The 19,375-nt window shown below is 42.0% G+C and overlaps 1 long non-coding RNA gene across 3 annotated transcripts in view; it reads left to right on the top strand.

Moving 5' to 3' along the window:
* LOC139358104 (uncharacterized) overlaps nucleotides 1-19,375 on the top strand; it is a 524,079-nt gene that overhangs the window by 238,476 nt on the left and 266,228 nt on the right. Inside the window, exon 3 of one of the 3 annotated variants that reach the window (XR_011612442.1) lies at nucleotides 10,437-11,228. The exons of the other annotated variants lie outside the window; for them this stretch is intronic. This is a non-coding gene — a long non-coding RNA (uncharacterized lncRNA). Of the gene's footprint in view, nucleotides 1-10,436; nucleotides 11,229-19,375 lie in introns of those variants that run through there. 3 annotated transcript variants of the gene reach the window in all.

Raw genomic sequence — 19,375 nt, 5'->3', positions numbered from 1 at the left:
GTAGCTCAGTGGATCATCTTAGTAGTTCCCAAAGACAAGCATACAGACCCTGTCATCTTAAGCGTTTTAACAGTGATCACGATGGGTAAAACAGAGGGCATAGCACAAACAGCAACCTTGGAGGAGTTACCATGGTGGAAGGGGGCTGCAAGGCGGGTGGGGGAGATAGGGAGGAGCAGAGACTGAGCAGCCCATCCAAGATTCTGGCACTAGAAGGATAAACGAAAAAGTGTCTTGTTGCTTATGATCTGGTAGGAATGATGCAACACACTTTTGAGGCCATGTTATGATTTAATTAGAAAGGAGAGGAAGGTTTAGTCTACCCTGAAACTATAAATAACAACCCCATCACCATTTTAGTGAGGAAGGAACTGGAAATTCAGTTATAAAATAGTTTGGACTCGTGCATCTGAATGAGAGGCATGTGTGGCCGCTGCTAACACACAGAAGTCTGAGAGATGGAGGCAGAATGGGACGCTGTCCTCTTGAGGTTTTAAACTTCCATCCCAGCTAAGCAAACCATTTCGGTGTCTATTTCAGGATTTAAATATTCTAAAAAATCAAACTAGCAGTCTGCATATTTATTTTCTTTTTCTTCTGTGGAATATGAAAGCAATCATGAATGATAACAAAATCTTTATTAGAAGAAAATCCAAAGAAATTCCGGCCAGACCAGCAATGAAGAATGCAGCTCTAAGAAGAATCTGTGGCCGGGGGCTCGCACTTCATGACCTCCGCCTCTCCTCTCCTCTCGTTTGGTAAATTCCTTCTAGGAGAATCAGTATTGCTCCTCAAGTCCCCCTGTGCTCTCAGGAGGTGAGGTAGACATGAGAAGAGTTCAGGGCAACAGTGTAAGGAGAGTGAGGTATGGGAGATTCCTCTGGTGGGTGAGAAAGGGGAACTGAGGGTTTTATTATTTCTGTTATTTGGATTTGTCTGGGTTGAGCTGAGGAAGAAGTGCTGGCGGAGTTTGAGAAGCTATGTTACCACCGTGATAATTCTACACGTGAGAGGTTGGGACCAGGCGGCATGGTTTCTCCATGGTTTTGGTTCCTCTGAGCAAACCAGATTTTCTAAATTGTGGGGGTAGCTGGGTGGGGGTAGTGCAATGTGTTACCTTGAATTTTTTTTTTTTTAATAGTTTGGGTAAAACTACTAAGAGAATTAATGGATGAATGGATAAACAATATGTGGTATATCTGTACAATGGAATACTGTTCAGCCTTAAAAAGAAGGAAATTCTGACACATGCTACAACATGCATGAATGCTAAGGATATAATGCAAAGTGAAGTAAGCCACAATTAAAGGACCAATTCCGTTTGATGCCATTCACGCGACAAACCTACAGTAGTCAAATATATAGAGACAGAATGTAGAATGTGGGTTACCGGGACTGGGGGAGGGGGAAATGGAGAGTTATTGTTTAACGGGTACAGAGTTTCAGTTTGGGAAGATGAAAAATTCTAGAGGTTAATTACACAATGTGAATATGCCTGGCTACTGAGTAGTACACCTAGAAATGGTTAAGATAGTAAATTTTATGTTGTACAGTTTTTTATCACAGTAAGAAAAGAGATAGGGTATTTCTGACTTTTTTGGATTCTTCTTAAATTTTGGTGTATGTATTTAAAGAAGGATTTTTTTTTTTTTTTAATGAGTAGCAGAAATTTCCAGTGAGCTGGGTACCATAAGCCTCTTTTTTTTTTCTTCCCCTAAAGATCTTGCTATGGAGGAGAGGGTTTGTTTTTGTTCCTATTTTTGTGTTTCGTACTCATAAGCCCATACAACTTTGGGGGAAGAAAAAAAAACATTTAATGAGCACTTTCTCTGTACCTGTCCCTTTTACGTATGTTAACTTTTTTAATATTCATAATAACTATTTAAGTCAACATGTAAGTAAAACTGAAGGTCAAGAGAGGCTCAGTTATTTACCTAAATCCTACATGTGGTGATACACGTGGAACAACATCCACAAGAGTACTTGGCATTTATTGAACACTTATTGTGTGCCAGACATTTACTGTGTGCAAGGGTTATATTCATTTAAGCACTAGATCTGCCTTAGAATCTAACTGCTTGATCTTCTGACTGCATTCCCCCATTTGTAGGCCATGGGACTGAGGCTCAGAGAGGGTCAATGACATGCCCAGAGTCACACAGCTACTTAATACCAGAGCTAGGATCGGCGGTCATATCAATGCTGTTTCCAATTCATATTCTTTGCTATCTTCTGATTTAGACAAAAGAAATATAAGCCCTATTTAACTGGGAAACACATTTTTAAAAAAATTAGAGCCTGCTCTTTTAAAGGGAACATTTAGCAACCTCTAGACTGGTGTTATGGGTTGTGTTTCCCTTTGACATCTCTACTAGAGCCATTTAAATCAAGAATAAAGGGACGATAAGATCACTTTTCTGGATGTAATTTCAACTCTCATGGTGTACTCCGTGTAACTTTATGAATAAACAAATACACTGTTCTGAATTTTCTGGGGTGTGGCTGAATCAAAAAATTATTCTTATATTACACAGTATTTTTTATGGCTACGATGGACATGTCTGACTGATGGGAAGCCACCGCATCACAAGAAAATAATAAAGCTGAGGCATGAAGTCCTTGGATGAGCTGGAAATTTTTCTGGGTTCCACATTCTGTCTTGTGATGAATTCTTTTTGGTTTTGAATAAATGCTATCGACTCTCAGACCGAGGCCGTGCATCAGCTTGAGCTACGTTGCTGGTTCTGTCTTTGCCTTGCCTTGTCTCTTTCTTGCTCCTCTTAGGTTCAGCATGGTAACAATATGCTTTAATTTTATGTTTCTTGCCTGGTATCAGAACTGAGCCTCAAAGCCACACAAACCTCAATTTTTTTTTCTTTCAATTTTGTGCTGGAGTCCAGAAGAATTCAGATTTGGAATCAATACATGACATGTCCACAAAAGAATTAAACAGAGTCGGTAACGTGGAGATAAAATGTTTCTTTCCTCCCTTGGGTTTAACTTTGTCTAAAGTAATAATAAAAGGGGGAACTTACTGTGAGTAAGCAATTTGCTCTGCTTCCATCTAACCAGACGGTCAACTGGTTTTATGACACAGGTTGTAAGATGAATTAAACCAGTATTATTTATTTGCTTTTCAGCATGAAAAAAAATAGATCTATCTGTTTTTAAGGTTATCATATGCAGCACTGAAGAAAATGCCACCCAGAAATATGATATTTCTTGTACTTTGAAGCCTATCATTGCCCTTATATCAGAGAAAGCAAACATATGTGTACACATGTACACAAACACAGACCATGTTTTATTAGCCCCCTTTTGTCTCCTAGCACACTGAAGGGACATAGAGACAGTAAAACACCGCCCACACAATTCAGCAGCCTTCACTGTGGGCTTCTATCAATATTTACTACTGAGGGGCCCCCAGGCTTCTTGCAAGACTATTTTGGCCTCTAGTGAAAAACCTCTGCGTTCTGACTCTGATTTCAACACTGTTCAATTTCCTGACTGTGGAAAAGGATTTCCACTAAATTTCCCCTCCATAAACCTGGTATTGTCATAAATAAATGCTTTTTTCTCACCACCTCTTACCCCTAGGACCTGCTTGTATCTGTGAGGATTCAGTAATATTTGTGAGAGACTTTGTTCCTAGGATTATCTCTTGTAAGTATGAAGTTCAGGTCATTTGGTTTTTCTGCTCTATTTAGGGATTTATTCCCGTGGATCAAACCTGGATTTGACCTCTCAGAGGTTTAAGTTTCTATCCTGTGACATCGTGCTTGAATCGGAAACACTCTTTCTTCTGTGTTTTGTCAAATGCCTTTTTCATAATCAGTTCTGATACTGTCCATCCTACTTTCCATTTCGGTGTCTCTCACCTCTACAATCGGGGTTAATATCTGAAGTAAGACAAGATTTGCTGTTCTAATTCTTGGTTGAGTGCTGGCTCGTGGGCCTATATTGATGGTGAAGGCCAGGGACTGACGAAAAGGCAAATGACTGATCTCTAAAGCTGTCTTGTGGCAGAAGAACAAATTGTTGAAAATAAAAAAAATAATTCCTTCAAAACGTACCGTTTGATTGCCTTGACCTTTTTTTTCTGAGTTGGCTTTTTCTTTTGAGTGAGGATAAGCCACAATGATGTTTCAGCTCCATAAACTCCAAACAGTGGTAGGAGAAGCCATGCAGTCAGGATGAGAAGAACCAGATCAAGGCCCTTGTCCAGGTTTGAAGACTCACATGCGAGCAGGCTGAACTCTAGGGCTACCCAGAGGGTCAAAATCAGCATTCTCATAGTTTGTGACAATATTCTCTCACTGGTCTCCTTGCTTCCATCTTTCCCTTGACCTATGAACAATATAAATGGGATCACAGTCATTCTGCTGCTTAAAATTCTATAGTGGGCCGGGCGCGGTGGCTCAAGCCTGTAATCCCAGCACTTTGGGAGGCCGAGACGGGCAGATCACGAGGTCAGGAGATGGAGACCATCCTGGCTAACACGGTGAAACCCCGTCTCTACTAAAAAATACAAAAAAGTAGCCGGGTGAGGTGGCGGGCGCCTGTAGTCCCAGCTACTCAGGAGGCTGAGGCAGGAGAATGGCGTAAACCTGGGAGGCGGAGCTTGCAGTGAGCTGAGATCCGGCCACTGCACCCCAGCCTGGGCGGCAGAGCAAGACTCCGTCTCAAAAAAAAAAAAAAAAAAAAAAAAAAAAAATTCTATAGTGGCTTCCAAAACCTCAGACTAGGACACCAAATTTTTTATTTTTATTTATTTATTCAACTTTTATTTTAGGTTCAGGGCTACATGTACAGGTTTGTTATACAGGTAAACTCGTGTCATGGGGGTTTGTTGTATAGACTGTTTTGTCACTAGATATTAAGCCTGGTACCCATTAGTTACTTTTCCTAATCCTCTCCTTCCTCCCACCCTGTGCCTTCCTCCCACCCTGTGCCTTCCTCCCACCCTCTGCCTTCCTCCCACCCTCTGCCTTCCTCCCACCCTCTGCCTTCCTCCCACCCTCTGCCTTCCAATAGGCCCTGGTGTGTGTTGTTCCCCTCAATGCGTTTATGTGTTTTCATCATTTACCTCCCACTTATAAGTGAGAATATATGGTATTTAGTTTTCTGTCCCTGCATTCATTTACTAACTATAACGGCCTCCAGCTCTATTCAAGTTGCTGCAAAGGACATCATCTCTTTCTTTATGGCTGCCTAGTATTCCATAGTGTATATGTATTACATTTTCTTTACCCAATATGCCATTGACGGGCATTTAGGTTGATTCCATGTCTCTGCTATTGTGAATAGTGCTGCAGTGAATATATAGATCAGATCACACGTGGGCTGGCGGAATGAGTGCAGGGTTTTATTAGTGGAAGTAGCTCTCAGCAGATGGGGGAACCAGAAAGGAGATGGTTTTCCCCTAGAGTTGGGCCACTCAGCCATGTGTGTTTTCCCTCTATGTGTTTATGTGTTTTCATCATCTAGTTCCCACTAATAAGGGAGAACATGTGGTATTTAGTTTTCTCTTCCTGTGTTAGTTTGCTAAGTATAACGGCCTCCAGCTCCATCCATGTTGTTGCAAAGGACATTATCTGCGTAGTATTCCATGATGTACATGTATTACTTTTTTTTTTTTTTCAAACAAATATGCCATGGATGGGCATGTAGGTTGATTCCGTGTCTTTGCTGTTGTGAATAGTGCAATAATTCAACTTCATTCGTGGACTCTTCTCCGACTGCTTCCACTGAGCCAGCCAAACTCCATGTAGTTCTGCTGCCTTCTGCCAGTGGATGGCCGGCTCTTCCGCTGGCATGCTCTCGATGACCAGCCGCTTGTGTCGTCTTCACCGATGTGTTCCTCTTGATGTCCTCTTGCTTGTGTCCCCTGATGTGTTCCTCTTGCCATACAGCAGCTTCTGTCTCTGCCTTGCTAGGGTCTTGGGTTTTTATAGGTCCAGGATGGGGTCATGGCAGGTCAGGGTGGTATTGAAAAGTGCAGCATTTGGGCAAGAAGGCAAAAGTGCCTGTCCTTACGTAGGTCTGTAGGGGTGGAGCCCTAGGCAGGGACCACGCCCTCCTCTACCCAGCACTTTCCTTCACGCTTTCCTTATCATTTAAAGGTACCACACTCTTCCCTTCCCAGCACTCCCGTATTATTTGCTATTTTGAATAGTTTTGCAATGAACATACGTATGCCTGTGTCTTTATGGTAGAATGATTTATATTCCTTTGGATATATATACCCAGCAATAGGATTGTGGGTTGAGTGGTAGTTCTGTTTGTGGCTCTTTGAGGAATAATCACACTACTTTCCAAATGGTTGAACTAATTTACGCTTCCACAAACAGTGGATAAGCATTTCCTTTTCTCCACAACCTCACCAGCATCTGTGAGTTTTTGTCTTTTTAGTAATAGCCATTCTGACTGGTGTGAGATGGTACCTCGTTGTTGTTTGGATTTTTATTTCTCTAAACATCAGTGATATTGAGCTTTTTTTTTCATATGCTTGCTGGCCACAGGTATGTGTTCTTTTGAAAAGTGTCTGTTCATGTTCTTCCCACTTTTTAATGGGGTTATTTATTTTTTTCTTTAAATTTAAGTTCCTCACAGATGCCAGATATTAGCACCCTTGCCTTGGGCTGGTTTCCAAGGGGGGGATGTTTCCAACTTTGGCTCATTTAGTGCTGTGTTGGCTGTGGGTTTGTCATAGATGACTCTTATTATTTTGAGGTATGTTCCTTCGATACCTAGTTTGTTTAGAATTTTTAACATGAAGGGGTGTCTAATTCTATCAAAAGCCTTTTCTGCTTCTATTGAGGCAGTCATGTGGTTTTTGTCTTGAGTTCTGTTTATGTGATGAGTCACATTTATTGATCTGCATATGTTGAACCAACCTTGCATCCCAGGGATAAAGCCTACTTGATCATCGTGGATAAGTTTTTTGATGTACTTCTGGATTTGATTTTTCAATATTTTGTTGAGGATTTTTGCATCAATGCTCATCTAAGGATACTGGCTTAAAGTTTTCTTTTTATGTCTCTGCCAGCTTTTAGTATCAGGATGATGCTGGCCTCATAGAATGAGTTGGGGAGGGGTCCCTGCTTTTGTCAACTTTTTGGAATAGTTTCAGCAGCTCTTCTTTGTACAATTGGTAGAATTCAGCTGTGAATCTGTCTAGTCCTGAACTTTTTTATTGTTGGTGGGCTATTTATTACTGATTCCATTTCAGACCTTGTTACTGGTCTGTTCAGTGAACCAGTTTCTTCCTGGTTCAGTCTCGGGAGGGTGTATATGTCCAGAAATCTATCCATCTCTTCTACGTTTTTTAGTATGTGTGTGTAGAGGTGTTCATAGTAGTCTCTAATCGTTGTTTGCATTTCTGTGGGGTCAGTGGGAACATCCCCTTTGTCATTCCTAATTGTCTTTATTTGGATCTTCTCTCTTTTCTTCTTCATTAGTCTAGATAGTGGCCTATCTTATTACTTTTTTCAAAAAATCACATCCTGGACTTCAGAACACAAAATTCTTACTAAGACCTTTTGTTGTCTTGTCCCTGCCTGTTCCTGTAACCTGATTTCATTTTCCTCTTGCTCACTACTCTCCAGTCGCATTAACTTGCTTTAATTTTCTTGCACTTGCCAAGCTCTTTCTTGCCAGCAGATCTTTGGCTATGTTGTTTTTCTTGCCTGAAAAACTCTTTGTCCATTTGACTCCTACTGATTCTTCAGGTTTTAGCTTAATGTTGCTTTCTTGGAAAGGCCTTTCCTGCTGGCCTGTTTCAAAGTAATCTTTTCTTTTCGTGTTACATATCATAATTTGTTAATTTGTATTTATATGTTTACTGGGACATAAGAGAAATATCTGTCGTAATCACTGGATAGTAAGATTTGTAAAGGTAGGAAAGAGATTTGTTTTATATACTATTGAGCTTCCAATAATTGACAAGTAGATAAATAACGTGTGTGCGCATGTGCATGTGTGCACGTGTGTATATCTTGGGGTCAAAAGCAAGATGAACAGCTCATACTCAGATCACATACAGCACCAAGCCAAGTAATGAGATAAAACTAAGCAAGCTGTTGAATATCAGGAGACCCAGTTCCTCAAGAGCAAGGTTGTATATCAAAGACCTGGCAAATGGCACAGGATGAGAAATGTGTGTGCTTGAAACAAAGAAGAGGAATCCAAATAAAAAACTGGGAAAGCTGATAGTGCCAGACATAGGACCTTAGCAAGGTAGTAAATAGTAGACACACAGCACCAGCAACAAGGACACTAGAGCACAGCAGGAGTGTCCTGGCTCGGCAAGGAAGATTCTTATAGGAGAGCATTTGGATTTCGCTGCAGTGATTCAACTCACAAGGTCTTACTGTGGGTCTCCTATAACAGTTACCGGGTCTGACATCCCTTTTTGCCCTCCAGGCTACCTGGAATGTCTACATTTGATTTCTCACCTGTGGATACTCAGTGTGCATAATCCCTCATCCCAGCCAGGTGTGCTGTGCAAACACTGTGTGACCATTTTCAATGTTCACCATATAGTTTGTAATTATCATGGCTCTCTCCTTTTCCCAAGGGCATTTAGATTGGGTGATAGAACATTCTCATCTATTTTAAATGAATTGTATCAGATTAAAAGATCCTGGGGCTGAGAAGCCCACACAAGTAACAAAAGGGAAAAAAAAAATCATTCAAGGCTGCTTTTACAAAATGATTTTTTGCTTTGTAAAGTCTACCCACCCTTATCGGAAGAGAGAGACAAAAAGGAATGTTCTGGCATCTTGCTGGGTTGATAAAACAAAGGCTGTTTGAATAAGATGTTGTCGACCATTTTCAAGTAATTTTCCTTCCTTGAGTAAAATTATGTGTTTTAAATGAATGAATTACTGCCATTATTATTGATCAATCTTTTTTCCCCTTCAAGATTGTCCTTCAAGTGTTTCTGTTGTAAAATAAGAACATAAAATCTAAGACAACCTCAGCACAGTTTTCTCCTTCCAACCCATTTCTTCCACTTAAGTATGTATTTCAATTTTGTTGAGAAGGAAGGTTTTCTTTTCCTGATGTAAAAGTGGCCCAGTAAAGTGCATCCCACATCCCGTGGCCCTACCTTTTGCGTGTGTGGACACTTTCTGGGGAAACTGTGTCCATGGTAAATGAAAATAAGCAGTAAGTTGTGAATGAGAATTGACTTTCCCAGGAACGAGTTTTTAAATGGGTGATCCACCATATCAAAACCAGAGGGGGAAAGTAATAGCAACTGTTAAATTTGGGCACTAACACTTTGGGAGGCTGAGGCGGGTGGATCACCTGAGGTTGGGAGTTCGAGACCAGCCTGACCAACATGGAGAAACCCCGTCTCTACTAAAAATACAAAAAAATTAGCCGGGCATGGTGGCCCATGCTTGTAATCCCAGTTACTCAGGTGGCTGAGGCAGGAGAATTGCTTGAATCCGGGAGGTGGAGGTTGCAGTGAGCAGAGATCACACCATTGCACTCCAGCCTTGGGCAACAAGGGTGAAACTCTGTCTCAAAAAAAAAAAAATAATAAATAAATAAATTTGGCCCTAAGCAAGTGCAAAGCCATAAGGGTTGGAGAGGCTGGGGAATAGCCAGGATGACCTGGCTGAATTGGACTATCTGATTGGTATCATAATAGACACCTGAGGAGTCATAGATGCTAACACTGAGGGCTTCACACTGAAGCATGGCTTTGCAATTCATCAGGTCAATACTGAAGGCTTAGCACCACTGGCACCCTGTGAAAGCGGGCCTGAAGTGGTAATGGGATGGCTAGATAGTTCAAAAGAAAGGTCACTGTGTTTAAACAGAAGGTGAGGAAACCTGTCTGAGTTGTAGTTGTCAATGCACATGGAAGAATATGACAGATGCTCAGTTTCACTGCACACTAAACCAAAAGGAAGAGACACAGTGATTACTTCTGGAATTGTGCATGTTATTTATTTACTGCGGATTCATCATGATAGTGCATTGTTTGGCTATAGAATGCTGCTTAATGAAAATCCTCAGATATACCTAATGTAAATGATGAGTTAATGGGTGCAGCACACCAACATGGCACATGTATACATATGTAACAAACCTGCACATTGTACACATGTACCCTAGAACTTAAAGTATAATACTAAAAAAAAGAAAATGGGGTACATATTAAAAAAAAATCCTCATGAGTAGATGGATGCCCTCTTATTTTATAATTTAATACATGGCTCTTCTGTGAATACGGATTTAGTAAATGATGTTAGGAACAGAACAAGAAAATTTTATTTATAGCTATACGTCTATATCCAGGTACTTGTAATATGATTTTTCTTTTTGTTTCCTCTGTCTCGCCTTCCCATCCTCCATCCCTCTCTTCTCAGCTGCTACTGAAAACAGCCCAGCCTTAGATAACTCCCTTGATTCCTTTTTAGGGATGAAGCAGTCATCTTCAGTCAACAATTGAGCTTATCGGGAGAAAATGACACAGAGTGAGGAGTAAACAAGAAAATAACCAGGGGGGCCAACATTGAAGTTCATTACTGAAAAGCAGGCAAGCCGTCCTCCTCCCTCTTACAAAGAGAACTCCCTCCCAGGCATCTTCCCTCTCCGCCTGAGACAGATTCCTTCCCTACCGCTTGTCTGCATGCTCCAGAAAGAATTTTGACTGTCTTCTCACCCAAGCACACTTTTTTATTTAAAAAAAAAAAAAAAATCCCCCAGCTATGAAATGACAACTGAGTGGACACATGCAGAGCTACCAGGAAATTACAGTTCTTGCCAGCTCAGATGGCCCAGCCTAGACTGTTTGCACTGAGACTGAGGGTGTATAAACCACTGCTTTGTTGGACTCTCAGGGTGAGAGGAAATTTCTTAACCAAGAGCTCTGCATGGAAAACATTGTTTCTGTAACAGCCTGAGATCAAACTCTGGGGATGGCTAGCAAGAATTCCACTGGCAGCATTCAGTTGTCTTGAGGTTATGAAGGGAGAAAGGAATCCCTTTCCCTCTCACCACCTCCAAGATGCAGTGAGTCCTGGATTCGGAAGAACTCTGTCTGCCTCAGCCATTTTTGAAGGGTTCTTAAAAGCAGAGGTATGAATTGCAGCTGAGGTTGTCTTTGTGGTGAAAAAACTCTTAGGCCTGAGGAAGCACTGCCTTTTTATCAGAAATACCCACCAGGTAGGAAAAGATAGAGATTGGAGGCTCTGAGGAGTTGCAGGCCTCCAAGATCTTGCTTATGTGCTTAGAAAATGATACAGCATCATCATGTGTTATGTTTTGCAAAGGCTGTTATTTTCAAGGAACTGGTCCCACTAGGATATTCTTAGAACAGTTTGAAGTAACATCCTTAGGAGACCACAGTCATAGACACTATTCAATCACAAAGGAGACTTTTAAGCCGACTGTGTTCAAATCTTATTATTATTTTTTTTCAAATCTTATTTTTAAAAGTGTAAAGAAACAACTTTCAACAAGTTTGGGGATGAGAAAATCCAAATGCAAGGAACTGGGGCGGTGGGAGCCAGGGGCAGGGGAGGGTGGAGCAGTTGCTTGGGAGTGAAGGTCAATAGCCACCTGAAAAACCTCTGACTCGGCAAACTTCTTGTTTTTCCTCTAAACTTTCTGCCTTCTAACATCCCTTTCTAGGAGATGAATAGATGGAGGAGGAAAAGACCCTACCGGAGGTGTCTGGGTCTTCTGCACATGTTATCTCTGGGGATGGCTTTAGCACCTGCCTCAAAAGGATGGATGACCAGGCACTGTGGCTAGCATCTGTAATCCTAGCACTTTGGGAGGCTGAGACCAGAGGATTGCTTGAGGTCAGGAGTTCGAGACCAGCCTGGGCAATGTAGCAAGACCCGTCTCTACAAAAAAATAAAAAAGATTAGCTGGGTGTGGTGGTGTGTGCTTGTGGCTCCAGCTACTCAGAAGGCCGAGGCAGGAAGATCACCTGAGCTCAGGATTTTTAAGCTGTAGTGAGTACTATACTCCAGTGGGCATGGCAGGGTGAGACCCTGTCTCTGAAATGAAGTAAAAATGAAAATACATTTTAAAAAGCAGATCAGTATGAGATGATCAAGGTCCTCTGAGTGACAGAAGGCAGGGCCATGCTTAGCTTTGAGCTCCTAGGACATTGGTGCAAGGGGGGTGCTCAAATAATACCTACTGAATATGAGAAGAGTGGAGGGGGAAGGAGAGAGAGAGAGAGAAGACAGAAGGAGGAAAGCGATCCCTCTAGTGTGTACTGTGACGCCTACCTGATTTAATGAATTGATTTTACTGAATTATCGCTTTGAGGAATCAAACAAATGAACAGGAACTTAAAAATATTTTTAACCCTAATTCAGCCTCCATTTACATTTTAGACCTACCCAGTACAAGGATCTTTAAAGTTCAATTTGTGAAAGCACCAGGTTTTTAGTATCTACTGTCTTCCTTCATTTATTCTCTGGCATACAGCCGGCCACACCCACCTGCAATGAGCTTCAAATTTGGAAGAAAAGGAAAGAGTGCCTTCTTAGAACGAGGCGACCAGAGGTGCTGGGTTTGAGATATGCCTTGGAGGCCTCTGCATAGCCCTCATCTTTCTTATTCCATCATCTTTCTTATTCCATCATGCTTTAGTCCTCATTTGGGGGTCAAAACCCAGAGCCTAACCTACTGTAACAACTGACCACATGTGTAGGGAAGTGATAGACATCTATCTGGACTTCCTTAAAGATAATCAAGAACTGTCGCAAGGCTGGGGACATAAGTACATGGGAGGGAGGGGATCAAGGACACACTCAAGTGTGGGAGGATGGTTTAATTCCTTACGCTATATGGATTTTCATGTGATTAGTACCAGCCGGTAGTGGTTTCCAAATGCCTTGCAGTACCTGGATTACAAAGATCAAGACATGGTATTTTCTGCTCTCGACTTTTAGTGATTCTGTTTTTGTAAATCACTCCATGTTCTTAGGTGTGATCTTGTAGTAGGATTTTATTGCGCCTGTTTTTTGGAAGGAGAGAGCTAGGGGACTCATTGCATCAGGAATCCATAGTGAGTTGACACATTTCCGGGCTTCCTGTTGTTAGAGGTGGGTCTGCAGAGAGGGATAGAGTGTGCACAGAGATGTGTAGCCCTCTAGGTGTGTCTGCTCCAAATGAGGCTGGTGGGCCTGCACTTTTGTGAAAAGTTTGCTGAGAATGATGTTCTGGGGGGCGAGAATATTCCTTTCCCGCATACCTCTCATCACAGCAGGAGGTAAAACAAGATACCCCAGAATTAACGTGAATTGAGAGGGAAAAAATCCTTTAAAAAGCAGTATTGCAAAGCAATATGACATTAATCATGCTTCCCGACCTTTGATTTGCTACAGTCTAGATCATGTTTCTGACTTTGAAGAGTCTCCAGTTCTGATCATTTGAAGAGGATTTTAGGCTCTGGCAATGAGTCATATGAAAAAAAAAAAAAAAAATGCCCACCAGATGTATCACTCTGGCTTCACTTTTTGTTCTCTCTTTGCTTCAAGCACACTGAACTTTTCTAGGACCTGAAGGTGCCTCTCTGTCCCTGCTGTGTCAAGCACGTATGCCTCACTGGTGCCTCATCTCCTCTTTGGCTAGTTTCAACGCATTCTGTGGTCACTGAGAAGCCTTTTCTAACCCCCAAGGCTGGGCTAAGATCGCTGCTCTGAGCCCCACCTCATCCTGTGTTCCTTCAGGCCCAGTGATTAACCCATTGCATTTCAAGGTTTATCTACTTGTCTGCGTCCCACTAGACAATGGGAAAGTTATATTTAAGTTATCTGTGCCTCAATGTCCTCATCTGTAAAATGGGTTCTTTAGGTATACCAATCATGGGATATGTGAAGATTAACTGAGTTCAAGTAGGTGAAGCAAGAGAGGATCTCTGGCATATACTAAATGCTGACAATTGTGAGCTATTATTTTTATGCTTGAGGGCAGGACCCATATCTGTCATTTTTATGTCCCTACAGCTTGCCTCAGGGCCAGTGCAGAGTAAGCTGCCAAAGCTACTTATTAAATACATAGGAGACACTCAAGAGCTCTGTAAAGACTAACTCACAGTTTTAGAACATTGATGTCTTTGGCAAGATTCCTGTGGCTTTGCAAATGTCCAGACTTACTCCAGCTGCCTCTCTGATAAGTGGAGGCAGCAATGCCTTTGACCTCAGCACAGGTGCAACTGGGTGGTCCCGTGGGAATGACAGAGCCTCTCTTCTCAGCATTCTGCTGAACTGCGTACAGGGCACTAAATAGCTAAGCAGGCAGAAGCTTGGAGAAAGCTGAGAGGTATCTATCCCCATCTACCTACTCAGAGGATTTTAAGAAACACAGATAAATGCAAGAGACAACATGGTCATATAATGGGAAAAGAGTGTGGCTTGGAGGTAGACACACTCTTTTGCATTCCAGCTCTGCAGTGTAATCAAATGTGGTTTCGTTATTAACCTCTCTCAGCCCTGGTATCTTTGTCCATAAAATGGGAATTGTGGACTACGGAATTAGTAGGACTGAAGTTAGAAGGTCAGTTTTGCTATTTACTAGTTGCGTGACATTAAAGTGGTTACATAACCTCTTTAAGCCTCAGTTTTACCGATTAATAAAATGTACTTAATAATCATGTCTGATAACAAGGTTGTTAGGAGATAAAATAACATATATAAAAAAAATTAGCTTAGGAGAAGTATGCAATAGTGAAAGCCTTGACTGTCTGTAGTGGTGCTGTAAATTATTTCTTGCAATATAGCAATTGCACATGATAAAAAGAATTCTGATTTGTTGGGCAGACGCTTACAAAGATGTCTTCCAATTCACCAACAGCATGCATTCCTCTCAGGAGACAATTTTATTACAGAGAATGGCAACCCAACTGGAGGCACAGACATCCAATGTGTTTTAACTCTCTGTAGCATTCTGAATCATTTGTAATATTCCGTTTGCCCTGGTTGCTTTTAGCAAGAAGTGTTTTATCGTGTAGAGAAACACATCAGTGACCATCTCCTCCTTAATAAACCATGTCTTTAGACACAGCATTGTGCAATATGATTACAAGCCATTAGGGGACATTCCTCTTACTACCAAGAGCAATGGAGCAAGTGATGTTAATATTACTGAAGCTTCGCCTGGCTCAGCTGAATTCCACTAATACTTCCTTTTAGGAAGCCGTACCCAAGAATGGCTGACGAATCTGATTGCCAGCCCAGCTCGACAATCTTCAGACTACATTTTTGCATGTTTCATGCTTTGGAACCGAACACTCTTCAATTGTTCTGTTTTTAACTGCTGAATTGCTTTTCATCTCGAGATCACACTAAGAGGGGGAAAAAATCCAACAACTTTAGCAAAATTTTTGGTTTAGCTGTTTCACATTCCTCTACTTTACAATGAAAGTATCTCTTTATGCTTCTTGGCAGCTGAGAGGAGACTATTGTGTATTTAACAGAGTCTTGGGTGACAGTGGTGTGGTGCTGTTGAGTAATGTATTGGCAGGTCTTCTGCAGTGGATCCACCAATACAAGCATGTGGCCCAATTTCCAATTACAGTGCTTCCATTAGAAATGTCTTCAGGACATAGTGTCTGAGACAGAAGGAAAAGGGTAAGGACACATCTGCCTTAGAGCCCTGAGGACAAAGAACGGAATATAAAATGGGCCACACTGCACTTGCTGGTCCCCATCCTATCATGATATTCTTGTATTTAACTTCTGCTGCTCCAGTCCCAGCCTTTACAAAGTTTCTAAAGAGTGTCCTGTTTCCAGGCTAGTGATGGCCTAGACGCAAAAAGGAAGTCCAGAATAAAACCATTATCTGAGAACTCTTTTGTTCAAATATTTCCTGTGCAAATACAATGTGGAAGGTCAAATGCCAGGCCCCAAGTATTCAATGTAGGACTCCTGGGTTTTGAGGACCTTAGATGGGGAGACACAGACATGCAGTTAGAATATGAGGTGAGGTATATCAGAGGAACTAAAGAAGAGCTTGAGATGCACAGGATGGAGAGTAAATGTGCCTGGAAAACTGGGGAAGCTGTCCTTGAGGACACAGCATTTGGGATGTGCCTCAAAGGATGTGCCATGCCTCCAAGAGTGTCCAAAAGTGACCAAAAGGCTCTTCTGTCAGATAGAAACACAAGCAGTAATAACAGCATACTTTTGCAAAATGCATCTTAAGTTTATGAAGTAAAAAAGATAGCTGGTATTTCCTCCAGTGTATAGCAGAAGTAACAGTGTCTGAAGAGCAAGAGTCATTTACCCAAATTTCCATAGGTAAGCAAGGATAAAGCTGGGACAAGGAAGTAGGTCAGGATCCAAATTTGGGTTTCCTGAATGGCTTCTTGGTCAGCGTGCTTTCGCACTCAGCACCTGTGAGAGGACAAGGTCCACGTGCATTAGCAGCTCTGATTGCTGTGCAACCACTCCTGAGGTGCTTCAGGTAATAGTGCAGCATTTTGCCAGCTGCCTAGATTGGGCCAGCCCCGGTCACAGCCCTGTGCATTTGGGAACCCCTGATGGGGAGAGAAGGGCTAAGGCGGGAGGAATGTCCCGACAATTACCCAGCTCCCTGCACTTTCCCATCTGAGCCTCTAGGTGAGAGTGACCTCAGGGACACCTGCCAGCAGCCAGACTCCTGAGTGGGGTGAAAGTTCTTATCACCAAGGTGCTTTGTCTCTGTGTGGGTTGTTTTATGAGCCTTATTACAATGGCTCTGTGATAGTAGTATGACAGATAGGATTTTCTTAGTGGAGACAAGGATACTGAAGTGCAGAGAGGTTAGATGACTTGCCTACATGACAAATCATAAAACTGGGGCTGAAATTCAGATATACTTTTAGTCCCACTGGCTCTCGGTCTGTTGAGGAATGTGGTGTCTCTTCATCGTGGTTCCTAGAATTCTTTTGATAGGAAACAGTGCCTTTTACTCTCTAATTGAGCTATGGTGTAAAATGAAGTATTAGTCTGCCTTCAATTCTTGCCAAATCATAAGTCATCTATATTAGGTCTAACCCTGATAGCAATTTTTGATGAGTGGGAAGGGTTGTGGGAGGGAATACTGAGATACTAATATTCTTCAGGGATGGGAGGAGAGAGAGAGGGGAAAATGCCCTTTTCTGCCAAAGTGGGTGTGTGAAAACAAGTACCGAACACCCAGCACCCTCACCTGTGACCCCAACTTCCCCAGAACCCCCCTGTTCTATGTACATGTACTCAGCTCCTTTTCCTCAGACATGACATTGCTTCTCCACTTTGAAGCTAGGCTCATGCTGTTTCATTCAGCATTTTTGCTTGTAAACATGACACCATTTTCCCATGGTCATTTCAAATTTTTTTTTTTTTTTTTTTTTGATGCTCCTGCCTGGCTTCATTCTCTTGTTTGATACAAAAGGTCTGAGTACTCTTGAGGTTTCTTGGCACTTGCTGTATTGTGCCTTGAGCTAGAGTTGAGTTGTGTTCTTGGCTAATTCCTCCCGCTGAGTGCAGAGGGCAAGACCTATGTCTTAGTCATCTTAGTAGAGAGTAGATATATACAGATACCGAGATAGATATATACTTACACTAAGAATATGGTAGGTACATGATCAAAGAACGGGGACCATCTAAGTTTTTAAATATAATTTATGATTCTGCTTAGGATCAGCTCTGCTCCATGGGAGGCCCAGTTATGAGGCCATAGAGAGCACCTGGACCTTAGGAGAGGTGCTAAATGTCCTGAGTGAACTACTTGAACCATGGATTAAGGGTTGGGTGAAGGAGAAACCCTCTGGAAAAAAAGATGCCCAGGTCCAAATAGTTGACCATCTGTAGCCTCTTCTCCAAATCTGTAGCACACTCCATTATAGACAGTCCTATCCAACCTCTTAGCTGTAGTGACCAGGCCAGGGCAATGTAGTCAAGGGGAAGAGACAGGCCAGTATGTCCCTCATTCCTGATTCTGAAGTGCAGCTGCTCAAATGCTGTTTACTTGTGAACGCATTGGCTTCTTTCCAGACAATGTGTAGAAATCTCTGACTCACATTAAGAACTTTGCAAAATGACCTCAGTATAGTGAATGAGAAATTGAAGTGTAGGTGTTTCTGGGTGCAACAAGGATCCTTGGATGTCAGCAGCTCATTTAATATGCATAGCACTTGACAGTTTACAAAACAGTTTACACATCTTTCTTCATTTGGCCTCCACAATTGTTTCCATAAATCAGTAGAAGAGTAATTTTACTTCCTCTTTACAGATAGGGCTCAGAGAAGAGTCTTGTCTGTGACCACATGGCTAATAATGGGCAGGGCAGATTCTGGAATCCAGAACTGCGTTTGCCAAGTATAGAGGTATTTCTGTCATCCTCAGAGCATCTTAGATAACATCCACCCACCCAAATGAAAAGGATAACGGTGTCCAGGAAGTGAAATAAATAGATAAGAGAGAAGAGGACAATAAGTGAAGCTATCTGAGAATATGCAAACCGGAGCCAGTGCAGGGAGAAATGTATTAGCTTTATTTTGGCAGGTAACTTTTTGTTTTTTGCTTTTTAGAGAAAGAAAGAGAATGAGAAATATGCGGAAGGAGTAATTTGTTGTCTACCCCAACATTCCTTCCTTGGCACCAGTACTTATTTCCCAGTAGAAGGGCTGGAAATGGCCAACACTGCCTTTCCAGGCTCCCCTGCAGAAAGGCATGCATGTGTGACTTAATCATGGCCAGTGAGATGAGAAGATATGTCTTCTGAGAGCCTTCTGGGACAGATTTTCCTCCCTGGTGCTGGGGTATGCACCTTGCTCAGTTCAGTACCTGTGGGATTCACTGATAACATGAAATACACTGATCCCCACAGTTTGTCTGAGATGAATGCACGTGCTGTGTGATCCTGAAGTTCTTTATGTCTGTGTTAGCTTTTCATATAGTACATCTGCTGGAAAGAAGAGGCTTGGACATTTGTAAGCCTTTTGTGATGGGAGGGGGGTAAGTCTGTAAGTGTGTGTGAAAAGGGGCTGCTATAATGTAAAGCTAACTCACCAAACATGGGCTTTGCAGTAATAAGGATGGGAAGCTAAAGATCAGGCCTCATGGAAAAGAATTTCCCCCTTTCTTCTACTTGGCCTATGAATGTAGCTTTTCGGACACTTTTGAGGCCCTGCTCCTTGTCTTGTATTCAGCACCTAATAATGTTGTTACAAATGTCAAGACTGCAACAAGCTCAGTTGTGTTGTAGCAAGTAGGAGACTGCTACAAAATGTGAAGAGTCACTAATAGTTTTGGCAACAAAACATGACAAGGTGCATATTACCAGAGGCAATTAAGTGCACCTCATGGGGATTCAATAGACTCTGGGACTGACTTTAATGACCCAAAAATCCACTTGCCCTTTTCGTTTT

The sequence above is a fragment of the Macaca nemestrina genome, chromosome 14 (genome assembly GCF_043159975.1).
Source record: "Macaca nemestrina isolate mMacNem1 chromosome 14, mMacNem.hap1, whole genome shotgun sequence".
In the NCBI taxonomy this organism is placed as follows: domain Eukaryota; kingdom Metazoa; phylum Chordata; class Mammalia; order Primates; family Cercopithecidae; genus Macaca; species Macaca nemestrina.
Note: the sequence above shows the minus strand (reverse complement) of the source record. Positions and strands in the feature narration are given on the sequence as shown.